Raw genomic sequence first — 21,635 nt, 5'->3', positions numbered from 1 at the left:
TACATTGTCACAGAAGTAAACAGAAGTAGAAGTAAAGGTATGGGATCTGGATAAAGGGATGAGATAAAGGCTTGTTGGGTTTCATAAGAAAAAGTCACATGTTCATAGGTTTGGAGATACTGGACAGTGAGGAAAGTTTGTTTACTCATCTCCATAGAAACATTAAGATTCTCTCAGGTGCTGATTGTTTTAGAAGAAAATAATATCATGAAACAGATGAAAGCCAGTCAGAGTTTTAGGATCCAGTTATTAAAAGGGCCAAGTGGACAGCCTGATTGAGAGAAATAATGAGCAGCCCTACATTCCCCAATCTGGGCAGCTAAAAGCACACAAAGGAGAGATACCACTTCCTGTGTCCCACATTCTTAGTTCAGGAAAAGTGTGACATATTTCTTTCAAGTTGTCATTAATAAAGTCATGTGTCCTTGACATGTGACATTAACATAATAGCTTCCATGATTATTTGTTTAATGCACAGATATGTCTTCAGTAAGTAAAATATTTCCTGTGAAGATGCTCTCTGACAAAGGCAAATCTTTGAACAAAAAGCATTTAATTGGACCGTGCTTATATTTTCACAGAGACCATCCAGGATATCATGTAATAAAGCAGTCATCTTCTTATATTCCTTCAGCAGAACTGAGAGATTTTTATACTGAAGCACAAGTGTCAGGCAGAGAAATGGAGACTGAGAGAGACAGAGGGAGAAAGAGCTAAAGATAGGTAGCTTCAGAAATAAAGAGACCAAGACTGACAGAAACAAAGATATAATGCGACCTAGACAAAGAGACAGAGGCTCACTTCTTTCTGGTCACTTTTATTGGCAGTCAACCTCTAGGCATACCCTCCTATAAAATAACTCCAAAGGAACTATATTTTTTTCATATTTTTAATTTTAATTTTTATTAATTATACTTTATTCACTTTGTATCCCACCACAAACCCATCCCTCCTTTGCTCCCAATCCCAGCATCCCTCCCCCTTGTCCACTCATGACGTTCCCCAAGTCCACTGATAGGGAAGGTCTTCCTCTCCTTCCTACTCATCCTAGTCTATCAGATCTCATCAGGAGTGGTTTTATTGTCTTCCTCTGTGGCCTGTTAAAGCTGCTCCAAAATCTGGGTGTGGAATTCAAAGAGCATGTCAATCAGATCATGTCAGGGGCAGTGCCTTTTTCCATTAATATGGATCCCTTATGAACACTGAACTACCATGGGCTACATCTGTACAGTGAATCTAGGTTATGTGCATGCATGGTACTTGGTTGGAGTATGAGTCTCAGGAAAGACAAATGTGCCTTTTTTTTTTTTTTTTGGTTCTGTAGATCTACTTGCAGAGCTCCTGTCCTTTTTCAGATATTATTATTTCTCACTTCTTTCATTAGATTCCATGCACTTTGTCCAACAGTTGGTCATAAGCCTCAGGAACTGCTTTGATAATCTGCAGGGTATGGCCTTTCAGATGCCCTCTGTGGCAGGCGCATAACTTGTTCCCTGTTTTCTCCTTCTTCTGATGTTCTTCCTCTTTGTTTTTTTTGGGATAGGAATTGAGCATTTAAGTCAGGGATCTCCCTCTTTAATAGTTTCTTTAGGTGTACAGATTTTAGTAGTTTTATCCTGTATTATATGTTTATATGAGTGAGTATATACTATGTGTTTCTTTCTGCTTCTGAGATAGATCACTCAGGATGATATTTTACAGTTCCCACCATTTACCTGCAAATTTCATGTTTTCCTTGTTTTTTATTGCTGAGTAATATTCCATTCTGTAGATGTACTACAATTTCTGTATGCATTCTTAAGTGGGGGGCGGGGTTATTTGGGTTGTTTCCCTGTCTGACTATTACAAATAAAGCTGTAACAAACATGGTTGAGCAAATTTCCTTATTGTGTACTGGAGCCTCTTTTTGATATATGCCTAGAGGTGGATAGATGAATCTTGAGAAAGCACTATTCTTAGTTGTCTGTGAAAACAGCAGATTGATTTCCAGAGTGTTTGTACAAGTTTAAATCTAAACCAGCTGTGGAGGAGTGTTCCCCATTCTCCACAACTTTCCCAATAGTTGTTGAAATTTGTGTTTTTGATCTTGGCCATTCTGATGGGTGTAAGGTGAAACCTCTGGGTCCTATGGATTTGGATTTCCCTCATGGCTAAGGAAGTTGAGCATTTCTTTAAGTGTTTTTCTGCCATTTGGTATTCCTCTATTGAGAAATCTCTGTTTAGCTCTCTTTCCCCCCCCCTTTTTTTAAATTGGATTACTTGATTTATTGCTTTGCATCTTCTTTATTTCTTTATATAATCTGGATATTAGCCCTCTGTCACATAGAGGCTGGGTGAAGATTCTTTCCAATCTGTAGGCATTCGTTTTGTTTGGATGACAGTGTCCTTTGCTTTACAGAAGCTTTTCAGTTTCATGAGGTCCCATTTATTTATTATTGCTTTTGGAACCTGTGCTGTTGGTATTCAGTGCAGGAAGTTGTGTCCTGTCCCAACCAGTTCAAGGCTCATCCCCACTTTTTCTTCTAACCAATTTAATGTGTCTGGTTTTAGGTTGAGGACTTTGATCCACTTGGACTTTCGTTTTTTGCCTGGTGATAAGTATAGATCTATGTGCATTTTTCTACATGTAGATATCCAGTTAGTACAGCATCATTTGAAGATGCTATCTTTTTTCCATTGAATGGTTTTGGTATCTTTGTCAAAGATCAGGTGTACATACATGTGTGGGTTTATTTCTTGGTCTTCGATTCAGTTACACTGATCTACCATTCTGTTTCTATGCCAGTACCATGCATTTTTTTTTATTGCTGTTGTTCTGTATTACAGCTTGAGATCAGGGATGGAGATATCTACAGAAGATCTTTTATTGTAGAGGATTGTTTTAGCAATTCTCTGTTTTTGTTTGTTTGTTTGTTTTTTCCATATTAAGTTTTGAATTTTTCTTTTAAGGTCTGTAAAGAATTGTGTTGGTAATTTCATGGGAATTGCTTCAAATGTGTAGATTGCATTTGGTAATATGGCCATTTTTACAAGTTAATACTGCCAAACTATGAACATGGGAGATCTTTCTATCTTCTGATATCTTCTAATTCTTTCTTCAGAGACTTGAAATTTTTTTCATACAAGTCTTTGACATTCTTGGTTAGGGTCATACCAAGGTACTTTAAGTCTTTGAATGAATATAAGAACAAATCAAAGGTATCATCACTATGAGCATGTAGGCTTCATCCCAGCTATGCAAAGGTGGTTCAATATTTGGAAATGCATCAATGTGATCTACCTTATTTAAAAAAAAAATGAAAGAAAAACAAACCACAATGTAATCTTCTCAGATGCTAAAAAAGCATTTGAGAAAATGCAAACTCCATTCATGTTTAAAGTATTGTAGAGATCAGTGATAAAATGCACATATAAAAAACATAGTGTATGGGGTAAATGGCAAGCCTGCAGCAAACATCAAACTAAACAGAGAGAAACTTAAAGCAATCCCACTGAAATCAGGGACAAGGCAATTCTGCACACTCTCTCCATATCTCTTCAACATAGTTCTGGAAGTCTTTGCTAGAGCAATAAGACAGTTGAAGGAGATCAAAGGGATACAAATTGGAAAGGAAGTAGTCAAATTATCACTATTTGCTGATGATATGATAGTATACCTGAGTGACCCCAAAAATTCTACCAGGGTACTCATACACCTGATAAACACCTTCAGGAAACAGACTGGATACAAAATTAACTAAAAAAATCAGTAGCCCTCCTGTATACAAAAAATAAAGGGGCTGAGAATGAAATTAGGGAAACAAAGGCTTTTATATTATCTAAAAATGCTATAATGCCTAACCCTTCCCAGACATTTCCTCACTCCACAATTAAATAGATATATTTTGAGGGGACACACAGCAATTCAAATCACCAGGAAGTAGAAGAAAATATGTGAGATTCTAGGCTATGAGAACATCATTATCAAGAAATTTGTCATTCAATACAATGATTAAAATCCCAGCAACTTCCATGTTCTAAAGAACAGAACTGACAATTTCCTTCATGGAAAATGTGATATTTTGCCATAACAGAGTATTATTCAGCTAAGAAAATGACAACAAGATATCTTCAGGCAAATTGGTGGAACCAAGAAAAATCATCCTGGGCGAAGTAACTAAAATGCAGAAAGACGAATATGGCATGCATTCACTTTTTAGAAAGTCTCTTAACAGTGGGGAATTAAGTTCCAATAGGCTATCTACTGTGATCAAACCAGTCTTCCACTGCAATTGAGTGGCAGTTAATTGAGTTGTTGGGCCAGGTCATCCTATGGAAATTTTCAAGCAACTCAGGCTATTGTCATTAAAATATGTTTATTTCAATAACAATATTAAAATATTGTTATGAAAATGTTGCTCTCTATCCTCAACTGATAGATCAGTGCCATGTTCTTGGATCCACAGAAATATTTTCTTCTGTATCAAATGGGATTGCATACAATGACCCACAGTCCAATATTATGCAGAAAGAAAACTTAAAACACCCAACTCTAAATTGGATTCGAGAAGAGTGGCATAAGTAGAAGGAGTTGAGGACACAAGCAGAAGGCTTTGAGAATCAGACCACACAGGAAGGTGATCCAGCCACTCTTGACAAGTCCTGATTATCTAAGTTCACATTGAAAAGGAAGGAAGAACTCCCCTATCAGGGAACTAGAGAAAGAACAAACAGTTAGTAGAAGGTGTTGGGTGGGACTGGAAGGGAAGAGGGAGGGGTCAGCAGAGGGGATAAAAAGTGAACAAATCATAATAAATAAATAAGAAAATTATGATCAAGTTGATGAAGTATAGAGCTCTTCAGTACTGGTGGCTTCTTTATGTTAGTGGTGCCAGTGTGCACAAATGAAAAAAATCAGTTTTTGTTAAGGGATTTGGCACTGAGACTCTGATCATGTTCCAATGAGGATATGAAAAAGAATTAATTCATTTCATGTATTTCAAAGAAAAAAAATAGTGTGACGAATAAGTAGGAATTTGAATCTGGGCACCATGGAAAAGGAGTGTATTGTAGGTAATATGAAAGTCCCAAATAATCAATAAAAATAATGTGTTGACATCTTTTACAATGCTTTTAACAAATAGAAAAGATTCTGAAAAAGGAAGGCAGAGTTTTACTTTGTAAGTCATTCCTTCTAGGAATTCATTATGTAGCAGAGAATCCTTGCCATGAACAAGTGATTACCCAACTAGGTTCTACCCCATGAGCTCAGGTGGCACCTATGAACAAGCAGTCCTGTCACTAACACTACGTATAGAGGGTTTGTCCAGAGGACCACAGCAGGTAACTCAGCTGGTCTTGTATCCTAGTCATATCACACTGGCCCAGTTCTCTCTCCTGATGGTGCAGTTTTAACCCTAACCCCAAGGGCCAGAAATCTTCTTCACTGATCACTGAACAGGATACAGCTGTCCATTCAGCCAGGTCAGCCAAGGTAACCCTGCTCATAGATGTTTGCCAACACTAGAGTCAAATAGCACCAGTTGTCATATAATATTTTGCCCTTCAGTTGTCCTATTACAAACACCGATGTTCCAGTGTTTCAGCCAAACCTGTCCCAGGAATTATCTTGTTTCCTGCTCTTTTCACTGCTCTTGAAAATTCAATACCCCAGGGAATCCTAGACTCTGCCAGTCTATTATTATATCAATAAGAATGTCAAGGTCTAAGGGGGACAGAACCAAGATGGTGACTAACACGCACAATTTTTGAGCTGTGGAAGAGCTGAACCCTGGAGTGGGTGATTTGAAAGACTTCTGAAGCCAGGGAAATGATAGAGAGGTTTTCTGAACGGCAGGCAACATGACAAGAGGTGATAACTTTGGTCTCGGGTCACCTGTGGCCTTGTTTGGGCAAGGAGAGAAATGACCCTTTGTTCTCCCTGCACTACCCTTTCTTGGACCTTCCTCCTCCTCAGCACAGCTGGCTCACCATGATTCTAAGCTCAAAGCTCATTGCTGGGGGTCTGCAGCAGCTAAGACAGAGTCCCATAGCCCCTAAGCAGCAACTGCCAGCTGTTCTGGTCTTGGAGTCCCACACCTGTGGCACCATCCTCCCAAGGTCCCAGGTCTGCTAGCCTCCATACTGACTCCACAGTGTCACCCAGCCACTAACTGAATGGCCCATCCAAACCCTCCAAGGCAGATAATTCATTATATACCTACAAACTCCCAGCAAACCCACCATACAAGCTAGGAAAACCAGGCGCTGGGCCTCCCAGTCCTGAAGAGCACAGTTGAGGCCACCCAGGACTTTCCAGAAGGCATCTGGACTGGCATCCCAGTCTCCAGCTGCAGCTGGACTTCCTAACCTGGCAGCTGCAGCAGCACTGAGCTGGCAGAACTTTAGTCCTCCTGCATAAGACCAAGCAGGGCCAAACCAGAGATCAGAGAGCCTGGATATGCCAATTCTTGCTAATGTGACCTGATTGAGAGTGAGTATGCCCTTGAGTGTATACAGAGCCCCAGATCCAGGTTCCTTCAAAAATGCAAGCCAGCCTTCAGACCTCTTTCACCCACATACCCACTGTGGGAAAGAAAGCATCACTTGGGACATTGAAGCCCCTGCTCTGTGGGTCCAATTGAGGAGTTAAGGCAGTTAATGCCAGAAATTGCACAGTGATTGCACAGTGCCTGCCAAATATACAGTGCATGCACAAACAACCACCTAGAAGCCTGCAACACAGAGCTCCTCCCACACACTCAAGGGTTCAATATTCTATATCACTATGTCCCTAAAGACATACTTCCACACACACATACACATGCACACACACACGAGTGAGCCTGCATTTACAATTCTGCACCTGTGTACTTACCTCCCACAGGAACAGATAGTGCACCAATGCACACACTGAAGCCACAGGACCCCTCTCAGCTTCCTGAAGAATTCTCCGGACGCCAGAGAGAGATAGTACCACTCTGAACTGAAGAATCCAGAAACAAACAGGGAAGGTTTCAGATAAGCCAATGGCTAGGGGTAGGAGAAAAAAAAACAAATCCAACATGAATCAGTACATCATAACTTCACTGGCAACCCCCAAAATTGATGGATACTCCAATTCATCAGAAGTACAGGAAAATGACTTGAAAGCTATGCTTACCCAATTATTTGAGGCTCATAAAGAGGAAACAAGCAATTCTCTCAGAGCAATAGCAATGCAAATTCAAACAGTTAAGGATTAAATGAACAAATCTATCAAAAATTTGGCCAGCCAATTGGAGGCAAAGAAAGAAGAACTGGACAAAATTAAAGAAACACAGGCAAATGTGGCCAAACAAATAGAAGCACAAGTAGAGATACAATTAGTGGCATATAGAGAGGAAATGAACAAAAAATAGAGACCATTGTAGAGAGACAGGAATCCATATTCAAACAGATGAAGGAAATGATGCAAGGAATGAAAACAGAATTAGAATCAATAAGGAAAACACAAACTGAGAAAACCCTGGAGCTGGAGAACATGGAAAAAAGATCAGGAAACAAAGGCAATCATCACCAACAGAATACAAAAGATGGAAGATAGAATCTCTGGAGCTGAAGATACACTTACAGAAATTGATATTTCTCTCAAAGAAAAGGTAAAATCAAAAAATTCCCAAACATAATATATCCAAGAAATCAAGGATGTCATGAAAACACAAAATCTCAGAATAATAGGAATTCATGAAAAAGAAGACTCCAGGCTAAAAGGACTAGAAAATATTTTCAAGGAAATCATAAAAGAAAATTTTCCCAACTTAAAGAAAGAGATTGCCATAAACATACAAGAGGCCTATAGAACACCAAATAGACTAGAACAGAAAAGAAACACATCATGTCATATCATAGTCAAAACACTATATCTACAGAACAAAGAAAAGATATTAAAAGCAGCAAGGGAAAAAGGCCAAGTAATATATGAAGGTAGACCTATGAAAATCACACCAGACTTCTCTTCAGAAACTGTGAAAGACAGAAGGGCCTGGCCAGGTGTCATGCAGACTGTAAGAGACCACAGATGCCAACCCAGACTACTATACTCTGCAAATTTTTCAATCAATATAGATGGAAAAAAAACATACCACAACAAAACTAAATTTATGCAATATCTATACAGCAAACCAGCCATATAGAAGATACTTGAAGGAAAAATCCTATATAATGAAAACATCTTCACCAAAGAAAAGATAGCATGCAGATAATACTCCCAACAAAAATTAAAAGAAAACAAGCAATGGGACACAGTAAAAGGAACTAATGTTCATTGGTTATTATTATCTATCAACATCAATGAATTCAACTCTTCAATAAAAAGACAGACTGACAGAGTGGGTGCGGATACAGGATCCAACATTCTGCTGCATCCAAGGAAAGTACCCCTGCAACATAGACAAACACTACCTCAGAGTAAAGGGCTGGAAAAATGACTTTCACGCAAACAAACCCAGAAAACAAGCTGGAGTAACTATCCTACAATCTAATAAGATAGACTTTCAACCAAAATTAATCAAAAAAGATGCAGAGGGGCACTACATTATCATCAAAGAAAAAATCCACCCAGAGGACATCACAATTCTGAATATCTATGCCGCAAATACAACAGCATGTACATTAATAAAGGAAACATTATTAAAACTCATACACATCTTTGATCCCAATACCTTAATAGTGGGAGACTTCAACATCCTACATTCACCAAGGAACATATCATTTAGACAGAAGCCTAAAAAAGAAATAAAGGCACGTACAGGGGTACTAAAACAAATGGATCTAATAGATGTCTACAGAACTTACCACCCAAACTCAAAAGAGTATACCTTCTTTTCAGCACCTCATGGAACCTTCTCCAAAATAGATCATATAGTTGGTCACAAAGCAATCCTCAACAAATAGAAGAGGATTTAAATAATCTGCTGTATTCTGTCTGACTAACATTGACTAAAGCTGGACCTCAACAACAATGGAATTAAAAAAAAGCCTACAAACTAATGGAAACTGAACAACTTGATGTTCAATGATAGCTGAGATAAGGAAGAAATAAAGAAATTAAAGACTTCCTAGAATTCAATGAAAATGAAGGTACAATATGCCCTAAATTATGGGACACAATAGAAGAAGTTCTCAGAGGAAAATTCATAGCACTAACTGCCTTCAAGAAGAAATTTGTGATCTCTCATACAAGCAACTTAATGGCCCAACTGAAAGCCCTAGGGAAAATACCCCCAAGAGGAGCAGATGACTGGAAATAATTAAACTCAGGGCTGAAATCAATCAAATATAAACAAATAAAACTATTCAAAGAATCAGTGAAACCAAGAGCTGGTTTTTGAGAAAATCAACAAGATAGAGAAACCTTTAGCCAAACTAAGGAAAATGCAGAGAGAACCTACCCAAATCAGCAAAATCAGAAATGAATGGGGGGACATAACTATAGACATTGAGGAAATCCAAACAATCATTAGGACTTACTACAAAAGCCTATATGTCACACTTTCTCAGACAATTAAGAATAGTACTTCCTCAAGATCCAGCTATATCACTCCTAAGCATAAACCCAAAATTTGTTCAAGTATATAAAAAGGACATTCCCTCAACCATGTTTGTATCAGCTTTATTTGTAATATCCAAAACCTAGAAACAACCCAGATGTCCCTCAACAGAGGAATGGATACAGGAATTGTGGTGTTTTTACACAATGGAATACTACTCAGCAATCAAATCCAAGGAAATCATGAAATTTGCAGGCAAAAGGTGGAATCTAGAAAAGATCATTCTGAGTGAGGTATCCCAGAAGGAGAAAGACACACATGGTATATACACATTCATGTAGTCCTATAAGATATGATAAACATAATGAAATCTATACACCCAACGAAGGTAAACAAGAAAGAGGACACAGGGTAAGATGATCAATCCTCACTTAGAAAGGCAAACGGGAGGTGCATTGGAGAAAACAAGTAATAGGACAGGTGCTTACCACAGAGAGCCCCTAAAAGACTCTATCTCACAGTGAATCTAAGCAGATACTGAGACTCATAACTAAACCTTTGGCAGAGTGCAAGGAACCATATGAAAGAAGGGGGAGTTTGGATGATGTGGATAGAATAGGAGCTCCACAAGGGCCAAATATATATAAGTGAAGGGGTATTTTCTGAGACTGACACTCCACCAAGGACTATGTATGGAAATAACCTAGAACCTCTGCTCGGATGAAGCCCATGGTAGCTCAGGATCCAACTTTTTCACATAGAAAGGAAAACAGGGAATATTTCTGACAGGAACCCAATGGCAGGCTCTTTGAACTCCCCACCCCACAAGAGAGGATCGTTCCTGCTAGGCCACAGAGGAGGACTCTGCAGCCAGTCCTAAAGATACCTGATAAAACAGGGTCAGCTGAAAGGGGAGGAGGTCCTCCTCAATCAGTGGACTTGGAAAGGAGCAGGAAGGAGATGAGGTAGGGAGGGTTTGGGAGGGAATGAGCAAGTGGGATAGAGCTGGGATACAGAGTTAATAAAATGTAAGTAATAAAAAAATAATATAAAAAAACGAAAAGAATGTGAAGGTCAATTTAGTGAGTACTCAAATAACTGCTCAGTTCAAGGTCACAAAATAGGAAAATTAAAATCCAAGACCACAGTAGGAGATTACCATGTCATTCAGTACATTCTCCTTAATTCCTTTGAAGCTTCCCTAATTAGGAAGCTGTCCAATTAAATAAAGTAAGTTTAAAGTTTAATTTCCTACCTGAAATTGTCATATAAGTAAACAGGAGTAAGGGATGAGAAAAAGGCTTGTTGGGTTTCACAAGAAAATGTCACTTGTGCACAGGAATAGAGATACTGGACACTGAAGAAAGTTTGTTTACTCATTTCCATGGAAGCCTCAAGATTCTTTCAGGTGCTGAATGGCTGAGAGGAAGAAAGATGTAATCAAACAGCTTAAAGCCAATAAGAGTTTCAGGAGCTAGTTATTAAAAGGGCCAAGTGGACAGCCTGCTTGAGAGACAGAATGAGAGCATGACATGCCTCAATCTGGGCATCTTAAAGCAACTAAACCAGAGATGACAGTTCCTGTGTCCAATACTCTTAGTTCAGGAATATTGTCATATATTTCTTTCAAGTAGTCATTAATAAATTCACATCTCCTTGACATGTGATTTTCACATTATGACAGATTCCATTATTATATGTTAAATGCAGAGATATGCACTCAGTAAGTTAATTAATTACTGAGAAAATGCTCCCTGACTAGGGCAACTCTTTGAAAAAAAATGAGTAATATTTCATTTTGTAGATGGACTACAATTACTGTATCATTTAATAATTGGGGAGGGGAGGTGCCTGGTTGGTTTCCAGTTTCTGGCTTTTTCAAATAGAGCTGCTACAAACATGGTTGAGCACATGTCCTTATTGTGTATTGAGCCTCTTTTTGATATATACCTACAGGTGGAGAGCTGAATATTGAGGAATCACTGTTCCTAGTTGTCTAAGAAAAGACGAGATTGCATTTTTCTCTATGTAGATATGCCGTTAGACCAGCACCATCTGTTAAAGACACTACCTTTTCCCATTGTATGGTTTTGGCATCTTTGTCAAAATTCTGGTGTCCATAAATGTGTGGGTTTATTTCTGGTTTTTCTATTCGGTTACATTGATCCATCATTATGTTTGTATGTCAGTTTCATGAAGTTTTTAATACTATTGCTCTATAATACAGCTTGAGATCAGGGGTGGAGATACCCGCAGAAGATATTTTATTGTAGAGGATTGTTTTAGCTATTCTGTGTGTCTTGTTTTTCCATATGAAGTTGAGAATTTTTCTTTCTAGATCTGTAAAGAATTGTGTTGGTAATTTGATGGAAACTGCATTGAATCTGTAGATTGTCCATCCTCTTTGCCTTTCAGGATGAGGATTGAGCATTTAAGTCAGAGTACACCCTCTTGATTAGTTTCTTTAGGTGAATAGATTTTAGTAAGTTTATCATATATATATATATATATATATATATATATATATATATATATAGGTTTATAGCAGCACTATTTGAAAAAGCCAGAAACTGGAAACCAACCAGGCACCTCCCCTCCCCAATTAATAAATGATACAGTAATTGTAGTCCATCTATGAAATGGAATATTACTCAGTTTTGTTTCTTTTTTTTTCAAAGGAGACAACTTCCTTAACAGAACCTTAACAGAACTTCCTTAACAGTAATGGGATGTGCTTTGAGGTTGATATGCCAATGAAAGTGAAATGATGAATCTAGTCTCTGCCTCTGTCTCTCTTTATATCTCTGTTTCTGTCAGTCTTGGTCTATTTCTGAATCTCTCTCTCTCTACCTCTCTTGCTGTCTCTCTATCTCTCTCTGTCTCCCTCTCTCTGCCTGCTGCTTCTGATTCAGTATGAAAAGTTGTGACTTCTGATGAAGGACTACAAAAAGATGACTGCTTGCTGACATGTTATCCTGGATAGGCTCTGTAAAAATATAAGCAAGGTCCTAATTAAACACCTTTTTTTTTTCTTTTTATTCAAAGATTTGCTTTGGTTAAGAAGCGTTTTTATAGTAAGTAACTCACTGACTGGGGACATACCTTTACATTTAACAAATACTAATAGAATTTGTGATAATGTGAAAATCAGGTGACTTTATTCATGATCACTTGAAAGAAATGTGTGACTTTTCCTGAACTAAGAGTCTTAAGTTTTCCTCTTAGCACTCCTTTCATTGTTTCCCATAAGTTTGGATATGTTGTGCCTTCATTTTCATTGAATTCTAGGAATACTTTGATTTCTTTCTTTATTTCTTCCCTGACCTGTCATTGAGTACCAAGTTGTTCAGTTTCCATATGTGTGTAGGCTTTTAGATATTTCTGTTGTTGTTGAGATCCAGCTTTAGTCCATGACGGTCAGATAGGATACATAGAATTATTTCAATCTTTTTGTATCTCTTGGGACTTGTTTTGTGACCAAATATATGGTATATTTTGGAGAAGGTTCCATGAAATACTGAGAAGAAGGTAATTTTTTTTGGGGGGTGGAAGGTTCTCTAGACATCTGATAGGCCCATTTGATTAATGACCTTGTCAGAGTCATTCTTTCTTTGTTTAATTTCTGTTTTGTTGACCTGTCCTTTGTTGAGAGTGGGGTGTTGAAGTCTCTCACTATTAATGTGTGGGGACCTAAATGTGGTTTAAGTTTTATCAATGTTTCTTTTACATATATGTGTGCCCTGGTATTTTGGCCATAGATGTTCAGGATTGTGATGTCTTCCTAGAGGAATTTTCCCTTGATGAGTATGAAGTGTCCTTCCCCATCTCTTCTGGTTAAAAGTCTATTTTATCAGATATTAGAATGGTGCCCCTTTACCCTCAGGTAATGTCTATCTTTGTTACTTAGTTGTGTTTCTTGTATGAAACAGATTGCTGTGTCCTCTTTACACATCAATTCTGTTAGTCTGTGTCTTTTTATTGGAGAGTTGAGTCCATTGATGTTGAGAGATATTAATGACCATTGGCTGTTAGATATTTTGATTTTGATGATGGCTGTGGTTGTAAATTTGCGTGCTTGGTTGCTTTTTGTTTTACTGCAGTGAGGTTAATTATTTACTGTGTTTTCTTGAAAGTGGCTAGTTTTCTTGGGTTGTATTTTTCCTTCTTGTGTCCTCTGTAATGCTGGTTTTGTGTGTAGGTATTGTTGAAATTTGTATTTGTCATTGAATATCTTGTTTTCTCTGTCTATGAGGATGGAGAGTTTTCCTGGGTATAATAGCCTGGGCTGACATCTCTGTTCTCTTAGGGCCTGCATGATATTCATTCATCATGCTTCTGACATGAACTGATTTGCCTGCTTTTTGATCACCAGCCCCTTAGGGAGGAGCAGCCTTACCAGGCCACAGAGGAAGACAGTGCAGTCATTAAGGATGAGACCTAACAGAATAGTATTAGAAGGAAGAAAAAGAAACACTCCCATACCAGTGAACTTGGGGAGGAGTATTGGTGAAAAAGGGGGTTATAAGAAAGTATTGGGAGGGGTGGAGAGAGGGAACTAGAGGGGCAATGCAAAGTAAATCAAGTGTAATTAAATATTAATAATAATTATTATACTAATAATGACAAAAAATTTTGGACATAGGAAATGTCATCTCTAGATCGTCTGCTTTCAGCTGCCCAAATTGAGGCATGTAGAATTGCTCAACCTTTCTCTAAAGCAGGCTGTCCACTTGGCCTTTTTAATAACTGGCTCCTAAAAGTGTTACCGGCTTTCACCTATTTCGTGACATTATTTTCCCTCTCAGCCAGTTAGCACCTTAGAATCTTGAGGTTTCCATGGGGATGAATAAACTAACTTTCCTCAATGTTCAGTATCTCCAATCCTGTGCACACATGACTTTTTCTTGTGAAATGCACTAAGCTTTTATCTCATCCCTTTATCCAGATCCCACACCTTTACACCTGTTTACCTCTGTGACAATGTCAGGTAGGAAATAAAACTTCAATCTTACCTTATTTAATTGTACAGCTTCCTATATAGGGAAGCTTCAAACTGATGTGGGATTACAGGGAATGTTTCAAATGTAGGGAAGTTTCAAACTGATGTGAGATTAAGGGGAATGTTCCAAGGTGGTCTTCTACTGTGGTGTTGGATCTGAAATTTCCTCCTTCCTTTCCAATTTGTTTCCCCTTGATCTCCTTCAATTGTCTTATTGAGCTAGCAAGGAATTCCAGAACTATTTTGAAGAGATATAAAGAGAGTGGGCACCCTTGCCTTTTCCCTGATTTCATTGAGATTGTTTTAAGGTTCTCTCCATTTAGTTTGATATTGGCTATAGACTTCTTCTATATTGCCTTTACTGTATTTAGATATGTGCCTTGTATTTCATTGGAGATACATTATAGGTCGGTGTGCTTTGATATGGATATACCAATAAAAGTGTCCAGAAAGAATGGAGTCTCTGTCTCTTGGTCTCTGTAACTTTACATATATTTTTTGTTAGTCTTGGTCTCTCTATTTATGAATCTATCTCTCTATCTCTTTATATCTCTGTCTCCCTCTCTCTACCTGTTGCTTGTGTTATGAAAAGCTCTCAGTTCTGCTGAAGAACTACAACAAGATGAATGCTTGCTGATGTGACTTCCAGATGGTCTATGTAAAAATATAAGCAAGGTCCCAGTTAAAAAAAATTCAAAGAGTTGCCTTGGTCAGGGAGCATTTTAACAGCAGGCAATTCACTGATTGAGAACATATATGTGTTTTTTTTCAATGTCTGTAAAGAATTGAGTTGGTATTTTGATGGGAATTGCATTGAATCTGTAGATTGCTTTTGGCAGTATGGCCATTTTCACAATGTTAATCTTACCAATCCATGAGCACAGAAGATCTTTCCATCTTCTGATATCTTCTTCGATTTCTTTCTTCAGAGACTTGAAGTTTTTCTCAAACAGGTCTTTCACTTGCTTGGTTAGAGTCACACCAAGGTACTTTATGTTATTAGTGGCTATTGTGAAGGGTGTTGTTTCCCTAATTTCTTTCTCAGCCTTTTTGTCTTTGGTATATAGGAGGGCTTCTGATTTTTTTGAGTTGATTTTGTATCCTGCCACTTTGCTGAAGGTGTTTATCAGCTGAAGGAGTTCTCTGGTTGAATTTTTGGGGTCGCTCATGTATACTATCATATCATCTGCAAATAGTGACACTTTGACCTCTTCCTTTCCGATTTGTATCCCCTTGATCTCCTTTAGTTGTCTTATTGCTCTGGCTAGGACTTCAAGTACTATGTTGAAGAGATATGGGGACAATGGACAGCCTTGTCTTGTCCCTGATTTCAGTGGGATTGATTTAAGTTTCTCTCCATTGAGTTTGATGTTAGCTATAGGCTTGCTATATATTGCCTTTACTATGTTTAGGTATGTGCCTTGTATCCCTCATCTCTCCAAGACTTTAAACATGAATGGGTGTTGGACTTTGTCAAATGCTTTTTCGGCGTCTAAGGAGATGATCATGTGGTTTTTCTCCTTCAGTTTGTTTATGTAGTGGATTACATTGATGGATTTCCGTATGTTGAACCACCCTTGCATGCCTGGGATGAAGCCTACTTGGTCATGGTGGATGATATCTTTGATGTGTTCTTGGATTCGGTTTGCAAGTATTTTATTGAGTATTTTTACGTCAATGTTCATAAGAGAGATAGGCCTAAAGTTCTCTTTTTTTTGTTGGGTCTTTGTGTGGTTTAGGTATTAAGGTGACTGTGGCTTCATAGAATGAGTTTGGTAGTGTTCCTTCTGTTTCTATTTTGTGGAATAGCTTGAGGAGAATTGGAGAAACAAAAAACCCAGAATCTCCAAAATGATCCTGTACAACAACAGATCATCTGGAGGTATCTCCATTCCTGATCTCAAGCTGTACTACAGGGCAACAGTAATAAAAACTGCATGGTATTGGCATAGAAACAGAAAGGAGGATCAATGGAACCGCATAGAAGACCCAGAAATAAATCCACACACCTATGAATACTCGATATTCGACAAAGAAGCCAATTCCATTCAATGGAAAAAAGACAGTATCTTCAACAAATGGTGCTGGACCAACTGGATGTCTACATGCAGAAAAATGAAAATAGATCCATATTTATCACCCTGCACAAAACTAAAGTCAAAGTGGATCAAGGACCTCAACATAAAACCAGATACCCTAAATCAATTGGAAAAAAAAGTGGGGAACAGCCTAGAACTCATTGGCACAGGAGACAACTTCCTGAACAGAACACCAACAGCACAGGCTCTAAGAGCAACAATCAGTAAATGGGACCTCATGAAACTGAAAAGTTTCTGTAAAGCAAAGGACACCGTCATCAAAACAAAACGACTGCCTACAGATTGGGAAAGAATCTTCACTAACCCTTTATCTGACAGAGGACTAATATCCAGTATATACAAAGAACTAAAGAAGCTGAAAAGCAGCAAACCAAGTAATCCAATTAAAAAATGGGGAACAGAGCTAAATGGAGAATTCTCGACAGAGGAATATCGAATGGCAGAAAAACACTTAAAGAAATGCTCATCCTCATTAGCCATCAGGGAAATGCAAATCAAAACGACCCTGAGATATCACCTTACACCCATCAGAATTGTCAAGATGAAAAACTCAAGCGATAACACATGCTGGAGACGTTGTGGAGAAAGGGGAACCCTCCTCCACTGCTGGTGGGAATGTAAACTGGTACAACCACTCTGGAAAGCTATCTGGCGCTTTCTAAGACAAATAGGAATAGTGCTTCCTCCAGACCCAGCTATACCACTGCTAGATATATACCCAAAGTTTGTTCAAGTACACAAAAAGGACACTTGCTCAACCATGTTTATAGCAGCTCTATTTGTAATAGCCAGAACCTGGAAACAACCCAGATGTCCATCAACGGTGGACTGGGTACAGAAATTGTGGTATTTTTATACAATGGAATACTACTCAGCAATCAAAAAGGAGGAAATCATGAAATTTGCAAGCAAATGGTGGGATCTAGAAAAGATCATTCTGAGTGAAATATCGCAGAAGGAGAAATACAAACCTGGGATATACTCATTTATATAGACCTATAAGATATGATAAACATAATGAAATCTATACACCTAAAAAAGATAATCAATTGAGCGGACATGGGGTAAGATGATCAATCCTCATTTAGAAAGACAGAGGGGATGTGCATTGAATGTATGACAGGAGTCTACTGAGCGCATCTGAAAGACTCTAACTAGCAGTGTTTTCAAAGCAAAGACTCATGACCAAACCTTTGGCAGAGTACAGGGAATCATAAGAAAGAAGGGGAGTTAGTCTGATGGGGAAAGGATAGGAGCTCCACAAGGACAAAATATATCTGGGCACAGGGTCTTTTCTGAGACTGACATTCAACCAAGGACCATGTATGGATATAACCTAGAACCTCCACTCAGATGTAGCCTGTGGTAGCTCAGTAACCAATTGGTTTCCCAAAGTGAGGGGAACAGGGACTATTTCTAACAGGAACTCAATGACTGGCTCTTTGGTCTCTCCACCCCCGAAGGGAGGAGCAGTCCTGTTAGGACACAGAGGAGGGCTTTGCAGCCAGTCCTGAAGATACCTGATAAAACAGGATAAGATGAATGGGGAGGAGGTCCCCCCTATCAGTGGACTTGGAAAGGGGCACGGTGGAGATGAGGGAGGGAGGGAGGGACTGGGAGGGAATGAGGGATTGGGACATGGCTGGGATACAGAGTTAATAAAATGTAACTGATAAAAAAAAATAAAAAATAAAAAAAATAAAAAGAAAAAAAAGAGAACATATATGTGCATTTAAAAAATACTAATAGAATCTGTGATAATGGGAAAATCACATGTTAAGGACAAGTGACTCTTTTAGGGTCACATGAAAGAAATATGAGACACTTTTCCTGAACTAAGAGTCTTGGATACAGGAACTGTCATCTCTGGGTTGTGTGCTTTCGGCTGCCCAGATTGAGGCACGTAGGGCAGCTAAGCCTTTCTCTCAAGCACAGTGTCCACTTGGCCCTTTTAATAAAACTCCTGAAACTCTTACTGGCTTTTACCAGTTGCATGACATCATTCTGCCACTCAACCAATTAGCACCTGATAGAACAGTGAGATTTCTGTGGAAATGAGTAAAGGAACTTTCCTCAGTGTCTAGTATCTCTGATCCTATAAACATGTGACTTTTTCTTGTGAAACCCAACAAGATTTTATCTCATCCCTTTATCCAGAGCCCGCACCTTTACTCCTGTTTACCTCTGTGAAAATGTCAGGTAAGAAATGAAAATTTAATGTTTATTTAATTGGATAGCTTCCCAAGTAGGGAAGATTCAAAGGGATGTGGGATTAAGGGGAATGTACCAAATGACAAGGTGGTCTCCTACTGTGTTCATGGATCTGAAAATATCGTAGGTAGTGACTTTGAACTGCACAGTTCCTTGCATCTTCACTAAAGGACCCTTCACATTCTTATTGATATAAAAGGCTGGCAGGGTCTAGGGTTCTCTGGGGTATTGACTCTTTAAGAGCAGTGAAAAAAAGGAGGAATCCAGAAATTTCCTAGGACTCATTTGGATGAAACAGAGAAAGATTGGTGAGTTTTAAAGGAGAATTGAGTGGCAAAAAACTATTTAACAGAAGGTGCTGTTCCACACTACTGTTGGCAAACCTCTAGAAGCATGTTTTCCTTGGCTGTCTGGCTGGATCTGCAGTCCTGTCCTACTTAGTGTCCTACTCAGGAACCCTCCTGGTCTTGGAGTTTTCATTTAAAAATGTTTGCTCAGGGCAGGTACATCGGTTTATGTTAAATGCCTAGAACACAAGGGCACCTGTGTTTCCTGATGTGGTCCTCCAGACAAACCCTGTAAATATAGTGTTAAGGCCAGAACTGCTAGTTCAGTTGTGCCACCTGAGCTTATGGAGTCTGAAGTAGCTGGGTAAACACTAGTTCAAGGCCCGAGAATCTTTCCTACATAATGAGTTTCTGGAAAGCATACCTTACAAAGTCATACTCTGCCCTCCATTAGCAGAATCTTTTCTCTATGTTAAAAGTCATTGTAAAATTTATCTACATATTATTTTTAATAATTATGCAGGGATTTCATATAATTTACATTACACTCCTTTTCCATTGCAATCAGGTTCACATTACTACCCATGTGTCACACTAATATTTTTTCTATAAAATACCTCAATTGTGTTGTTCATCTACTCATTGGAATATGATCAGAGTCTCAGTGCCAAGTCCCTTAAAGAAATCTGAGTTCATCTTCCCACACTCTGGCACAACACACTAGAAGAAGTCATCAGTACTTAAGAGCTCTGTTCTTCATCACCATGATCACAGTTTTTGCTTATGTATTTATTTAGTATGATTTTTTTTCATTTTGTATCCCCTATGCTCTCCCATCTCTTCTCCTTCAAGTCCTCTACCCCACATTTTAAACCCCTATGTCCTTTCTCTAGTTCCCTGATCCGGAAGGACCTTCTCCCCTTCTATCTGATCCTAGCTTATCAGGTCTCATTAGGCTGGCTGCATCAACTTCCTGAGCAGTCTGATTCTGTGGGCATTGTTCACCTTGTGTCCTCAATTCCCTCTGCTTATCACACTCTTCCTGCTACTCTCCTGCAGGCTTCCCAGAGCTCTGAGGTGAGAGAGAGATAATTTTGTAGTGAAATCCCATTTAGAGCTGGGTGTTTTAAGGTCTGTCTGAATAATATCGGACTATGGATCTTTATGCATACCCATTTGATGGAGAATGAAGCATCTCTGTGTACAAGAACATGGCACTGATATAACTGTTGAGGGCAGAGAGCAACACAATTTAATAACAGCAGCCTGGGTTGCTTGGAAATTTCTGTAGCATGCCCTGGCCCCACAACTCAGTTCACTGACACCCAATTCCCCTAGTGGACAACTCATTTGATCACAATAGATTACCTATTGGAACTTTATCCCCCACCATTAGGTGACCTCAAATAAGTAAATATAGAATATAATAGTCTTTTTGCATTTTAGTTACTTCACCCATAATGATTTTTCCTGGTTCTATAAATTTGCCTGAAAGTATCATGATGTCATTTCCTTCCTTCCTTCCCTTCTTTCCTTCCTTCCTTCGTTCTTTCTTTCTTTCATTCATTCATTCTTTTTTTCTTACTTTCAGTCTTTCTTTCTCAATTACACTTTATTCACTCTGTATCCTTCCTGGGGTTCCCACCCTTCTCCCATCCCAATCCCTCCCTTCCTCCACCCTCTGCATGCATGCTCCTCATGAAGTCCACTGATAGGGGAGGTGTTATTTTCTTTCTGTCTGATTCTAGTCAGTTAGGTCTCATCAAGAGTGGCTGCATTGTCTTCTTCTGTGGTCTGGAAATGCTGCTTCCCCCTCAGGAGGAGTTAATTAAGAGCAGGCCAATCAATTTAAGTCAGAGACTGTCCCTGTTCTTATTACAATGGAACCCACTTGGATACTGAACTGCCATGGGCTACATCTGTGCCGGGGCCTTAGGTTATCTCCATGCATGGTACTTGTTTGGAGTATCAGTCTCAGCAAAGACCCGTGTGCTCAGATATTTTGGTTCTGTTGCTCTCTGTGTAGAGTTTCTGTCCTCTCCAGATCTTGCTTTTTTCCACTTCTTTCATAAGAGTCCCTGCATCTGTATTGATAGTCTGCAGGGCAGAGCCCTTTCAGAGGTCCTCTGTGGCAGGTTCCTGATATCTCTGTGTTTGTGCTTTCAGCTGCCCAGATTGAAGCATATTGGGCTGCTAAGCCTTTCTCTCAAACACACTGTTCAATTGTCCCTTTTATTAACTGGCTCTTTAATCTCTTACTGGCTTGACCTATTTCATGATATCATTCTCCATCTCAGCCAATCAGCACCTGAGAGAATCTTGAGGATTTTATGGAGATGAGTAAACAGACTTTCCTCAGAGCCCAGTATCACTGATCCTATGCAAATTTGACTTTTTTTAATGAAACCCAACAAGTCTTTATCTCATCCCTTTATCCAGATCCCAAACATTTACTCCTCTTTTTCTCTGTGACAATATTAGGTAGGAAATGAAACTTTAATGTTTATTTAATTTGACAGTATCCTAAGTA

The sequence above is a fragment of the Meriones unguiculatus genome, assembly GCF_030254825.1.
Source record: "Meriones unguiculatus strain TT.TT164.6M chromosome Y unlocalized genomic scaffold, Bangor_MerUng_6.1 ChrY_unordered_Scaffold_23, whole genome shotgun sequence".
In the NCBI taxonomy this organism is placed as follows: domain Eukaryota; kingdom Metazoa; phylum Chordata; class Mammalia; order Rodentia; family Muridae; genus Meriones; species Meriones unguiculatus.
The sequence above is the reverse complement of the archived record's forward strand: the minus strand, read 5'-3'. Positions refer to the sequence as shown.